Raw genomic sequence first — 6000 nt, 5'->3', positions numbered from 1 at the left:
AAATTGGCAGATGCATGGCCATTGCTGATTCAAAAGAGTAATTCTACCACTTAAGGAATGTGATCATTAAATCAGCTAATTGTAGTTATTTAATGAAAAAAAAGAGAAAAGGAAGGAAGGAAGGGAGGGAGGTAGAGAGTAAAGAAGGAAGGAAGAGAAAGAAAGAAAAAACAGGTGTTTGATATTATTGAATTCTTTAGGCCCAAAGTGCACGTAGACTTAATTTGGCAAGGTTGAACCGCCCGAAAATATTTGATAGAATCCATCTCAGTTCTTTTTTTTTTTTATCTCAATTCTTAATGTTGAAATGAAAAGTAGTTTTAAAAAGGAAAGGAGGAATTAAGCTAAAAATGTAGAAGAAAAATACCCAAAAGATTAAAAGATGTCTTATCTCTTATCACTAAACAAAAATGTGGTCTGAAATTCTGCAGTCTTTTCCAATCCTTGACTTTGTGAAGCCTTTCCTCCTGATGAAAAGATGTTGCCTTGTTCTAGACAACTCTTCTTGGAATGCCCATTGTACCCTTAGCTTTCTTTGTTAGTTCTTGCTGAGACTACTTTCCATGCCTGTCATTAAATATAGCTTCATCAGTCTAGTGAGAGTATCTATACCCACTCTTTTAAATGCTATCTTTATGACCATGGAATCTACTAGTAGGTACCTATCTGGGAAATAGACTGACCCCTTATTTTAAACATTTTATGGATATCTCCAACAGGATGTTCATGAGGCACATCCCTACCAATCTGTTTAAAAAAAAAAAATCATCCAACTCCTTGCTTCTGTATGTTTTGTAAAGGGCTTCTTTAATAAATCTTTGATAACAACCAATTTTATTTCCCCCTTCACTGATGTATTTTGAGAATATTAACCTTGCATTTTCCTCTGTTTTCCTTTCTCTCCAGAATTATGTAATCCAACATTGCTCTGCCTCTAACATGCTCCTTTCCTCTAGTGTACACTCTGGTCTTAGCGTATTAAATTGTCCATGACCACTTATCCTTCAGAGCCTCCCAGATGGTATTGTTAGACCGGTCTTTTGACACCACAATGAAGATTGCATGACTCTTATATTGAAAGGTATATAAAGACTACTTATAGGCTGTAAAATTTAATTCAATTTATTCACATAAGCGTTGCGTTTAAGCATCTTTTTCATGATACATATTGAAAAACTTTTTTTTTGAGTCCTGTGATGCCATATATTCTTGTTTATTCTAGTACATGTGTTCACTTTCTTTTTTTTTTTTTTTTCTTTACACACTCTCTCCAGATCATCCCCATTATTCTCATGACATTTAAGTCATTCATATGCCAGGAGTTCCAAATGTATATCTCTAGTCTGATTTCCTCTAGAAAGCATACATTTAATTGCCTATTTGTTATTTCTATTTCAATGTCTTACCAACATCTCAGAACTAACTTGTCCAAAAAGAACATTTTTCTGACATCTGAAATCTGTGTCCCTCCCCAGATATTTCTCATCACAGTACATACCACCACTTTCCCACTTGTTGAAATCAGGAATCCATATTTATTATTTGTTTCATTCTTCATTCTCATCCCCAAATGCAACTCATCAGCAGATTTATAGTTGTATCTTCTGTACCAATTTGCTTTAGATCATCACTTCTCCTGGCTTGAACTATGACATCTTTCTAACTCTATGTTTTCATTCTTATTACCTTCCACATTCTTCACAAGGCAGCCAGAGAAATCATATTTGGATCATGTCAACTTCTATTCATAATTCATTAATGGCTTCCACTGTATGTGGAGTACAATTCAAATTTCTCAACATGGTTTTAAAAGCCCTGCATGATGTAAGGAAATGGTCCAGTTTCCTTCTTCTGCATATTGCTGTCCAATTTTCCCAACACCATTTGTTGAAGAGACTGTCTTTTTTCCATTGGACATTCTTTCCTGCTTTGTCGAAGATTAGTTGACCATAGAGTTGAGGGTCCATTTCTGGGCTCTCTATTCTGTTCCACTGATCTATGTGTCTGTTTTTGTGCCAGTACCATACTGTCTTGATGACAGCTTTGTAATAGAGCTTGAGGTCCGGAATTGTGATGCTGCCAGCTTTGCTTTTCTTTTTCAACATTCCTCTGGCTATTTGGGGTCTTTTCTGGGCCCATACAAATTTTAAGATTATTTGCTCCATTTGTTTGAAAAAAGTTGATGGTATTTTGATGGGGATTGCATTGAATGTGTAGATCGCTCTAGGTAGCATTGACATCTTCACAATATTTGTTCTTCCAATCCATGAGCATGGAATGTTTTTCCATTTCTTTGTGTCTTCCTTAATTTCTTTCATGAGTATTTTATAGTTTTCTGAATACAGATTCTTTGCCTCTTTGGTTAGGTTTATTCCTAGGTATCATGATTTTGGGTGCAACTGTAAATGGAATCGACTCCTTAATTTCTCTGTCTTCTGTCTTGTTGTTGGTGTATAGGAATGCCACTGATTTCTGTGCATTGATTTTATCAACATCTGCAAATCAATCAATGTAATACAATACATTAATCAATGAAAGAACAAGAACCATATGATCCTCTCAATAGATGTAGAAAAAGCATTTGACAAAGTACAACATCCTTTCTTGATCAAAACTCTTCAGAGTATAGGGATAGAGGGGACATACCTCAATATCGTAAAACCCATCTATGAAAAACCCACAGCGAATATCATTCTCAATGGGGAAAAACTGAGAGCTTTCCCACTAAGGTCAGGAACACGGCAGGGATGTCCACTATCACCACTGCTATTCAAAATAGTATTAGAAGTCCTAGCCACAGCAATCAGACAACAAAAAAATAAAAGGCATCCAAATCGGCAAAGAAGAAGTCAAGCTCACTCTTTGCAGATGATATGATAATTAATGTGGAAAACCCAAAAGACTCCACCCCAAAACTGCTAGAACTCATACAGGAATTCAGTTAAGAGGCAGGACATAAAATCAATGCACAAAAATCAGTGGCATTCTTATACACCAACAACAAGACAGAGGAATGAAATCTTGCCATTTGCAACCATATGGATGGAACTGGAGGGTGTTATGCTGAGCAAAATAAGTCGATCAGAGAAAGACATGTATCACATGACCTCATTGATATGAGGAATTCTTAATCTCAGGAAATAAACTGAGGGTTGCTGGAGTGGTGGGGAGTGGGAGGGATGGGATGGCTGGGTGATAGACATTGGGGAGTGTATGTGCTATGGTGAGCGCTGTGAATTGTGCAAGACTGTTGAATCACAGATCTGTACCTCTGAAACAAATAATACATTATATGTTAAAAAAAAAAGAAGAAGAAGAAGATAGCAGGAGGGGAAGAATGAAGGGGGGAAATCAGAGGGGAAGATGAACCACGAGAGATGGACTCTGAAAAACAAACTGAGGGTTCTAGAGGGGAGTGTGGTGGGAGGATGGGTTAGCCTGGTTATGGGTATTAAAGAGGGCACATTCTGCATGGAGCACTGGGTGTTATGCACAAACAATGAATCATGGAATGCTACATCAAAAACTAATGATGTAATGTATGGTGATTAACATAACATAATAATAATAATAATAATAATAATAATAATAATAATAATAAAAAGCCCTGCATGATCTTGGTCCTGCTTACCTCTTTTGTTTCATCTCATGCATCTCACCTACTGCCCTAATCCCCTCTACTCTACCATGCTTTCATGATCCAAGAATTTTGCATACATTTGCCTCTGCATAGAGTTCTGTTTTACCCATAATCCCAAGCTAAGTCTTTCTCTTCCTTCAGCTCTTACCATAAATATCTCATTATCAGAGAAATCTTCCCTGAAAATGTAAATAAGATAGGCAACCTTTCTTGGTATCTCTTTTTTGATCCCAATTGGTTCCCTTTTTACCCTTTATTGCGATTTATACTTATTTAATGTATTTATGTATTTATTTACTTGCTTTATTTCCCTACTACATATAAAGTCCTTGAGAGCATGTATTTGATCAGCTTGGAAGTCTAGGTGGAACCTGATATGGTACATGGCACAACATGGTAGATATTCAGAAACATCTAATAAATAGATGAAAAAACTCTATGTATCATCTCCCTTGTCTGCTTGATATTTTTTAGCGTATCTAAACATATTTTACTTCTAGTGTACTGGTTTTACTCTTCTTGTTTCCTTTGAAATCTCATTATACTTTCAAAGCTCCAAAGTAATGGAGCTTTCCTGAAAGCCACGGTCCTTTTCCCAAAGCACCAATTAACCAATTAGTTATAAAAGTAAATCTTTCAACAAATGGAATATAATTTATTTCTCTGAAATCTCACAGCACTTGGGGAAAGGGGTCATGTCCCACGGAATTCTCATATTACTGTGGGTGTAGGAATTGTGTCCGACAAATGTTATCTTTTTATCTTATACCAGAATGCTGCACTGTTCAACATTTGCTGAAGGGGAGTTTCTGATACACACACACACACACATGCACACACAAACATTTGTATTAAAAAATTCTAACTTATAATAGTTAACTACTAACCTGTTAATGTGTTATGCTGGCTGTGGATGAGGCATACAGTACATTTGAAACTCTTAAGATGTGATATTATTGGTTTTGTTTATAAGTAGCAAAAGAAATCATGAATAATTATGCTTCTGAAGTTTTTCATGAGTATGTATAAAAGCATAATTTATAGATACTAGAGACTCTAGACTGGAAAAAAATCTGCTCCTGCAGGATTCCTGGGATTAAACCCATGTTAATTGTAAGTGCATTGAATATCTATGGACCAGTGTTATGTTTGTATGAGTTGTATCTTTTTAAGGGACCGAATTAAAGACAAATCCAGAACACATAGTCATCCATAAGTAACTGCTCACTTGCTTCCCATCTTTACTGCAATCCAGTATAACACGAACCTAGAAAGTGGTAGGGATCCTGATTTGAGGTTAACTTAAAACATGAACATTAATATAATTCATCTTTTTTTCTGCTATTTTTTCTGTGATGTAAACATGTTTTATTGTCTTCTGAAAAACAGAGCACTCCTAAAACCACCAAACACAGAGAACAGGTGGATTTAGCTCATGAAGTAGTATGGTGCTTAATAACATAGATCTAGTAAAAGTACTTTCTTCTATACAGAAAGTGTTTTGGAAACAGAGCTAAGAAATTTTTGAAATATAAATCATTATTTTACTAGGATCTACATGTATCATTAGTTGGAGGGAACATATTTTTAGTTATTTCTACACAAATATATTCTAGCCAACTGTTATGGTAAACTAAAATTTCTGAGGGATGTGATAAGTCAAAGAGTGACCACTTTTTTATGAGCTATATTCAGCAATGTCTGCTTAAAAAGCAGAACATCTTAAAAGATCCTATCCTGTGATCTCAGTATGCAGATTATGTTTCTCCTTCATCCAAGGCTAATAACTACAACCCTTCATTACATAAGGTAAAGTAAATCCATGATTCAACAATTTGATCCAAAAATCGGGATAAAGTCTTAACTATCACTAATTTGCAAGTCTACTATCTGATTTAATTGCATGTTACTTTATCTTATTCTGTTTACTCATTAGGACTTTCTTTTTTCAATGCATATAGTGATTACTAATTATATATAACCTGTTGACTTCTAGTCACTTAAATTCTTTATTAGTGTTATTTTTTTGCAATCTAGTTTTTTGTCGTTATTAATTCTTTTACCCCTTATGATTGTTTTTGTGTTTTGTTTATAAGCATCACTAGAAAACATGAATAATTAAGCTTCTCATGTTTTCCATTGGGTGTACTTAAAAGCATAATCTAGAGTCATTAGAGAGAGTCAGCTGAAAGAAATATAACAAATATATTGTTTCTGTTTTGTAACAATTGGGCAACGTGATTATTTCTCTACCTCTGTTTCTTCTACAAATGTTTTTCTAAGTATCAGAATTCTATATCTGTCTCTCTAGGTCACACCTATGGTTGGAAGCTAAGTGAGAAATCAATTGTGAAAGAAGT

The 6000-nt window shown here is 35.0% G+C and overlaps 1 long non-coding RNA gene across 2 annotated transcripts in view; it reads right to left on the bottom strand.

Annotated features, from left to right (window-relative positions):
* Positions 1–1106: 1106 nt before the first annotated feature.
* The window catches only part of LOC123839788 (uncharacterized), a 42706-nt gene continuing 37812 nt past the window's right edge, over positions 1107–6000 (bottom strand). For both annotated transcript variants that reach the window (XR_006789743.3, XR_006789744.3), the window contains exon 3: positions 1107–2495. This is a non-coding gene — a long non-coding RNA (uncharacterized LOC123839788). The remainder of the gene's footprint in view (positions 2496–6000) is intronic.

Source organism: Mirounga angustirostris, unplaced genomic scaffold (assembly GCF_029215605.1).
Source record: "Mirounga angustirostris isolate CCGP_5_RB_7025 unplaced genomic scaffold, mMirAng1.0.hap1 SCAF_3, whole genome shotgun sequence".
Lineage (NCBI taxonomy): Eukaryota > Metazoa > Chordata > Mammalia > Carnivora > Phocidae > Mirounga > Mirounga angustirostris.
Note: the sequence above shows the minus strand (reverse complement) of the source record. Positions and strands in the feature narration are given on the sequence as shown.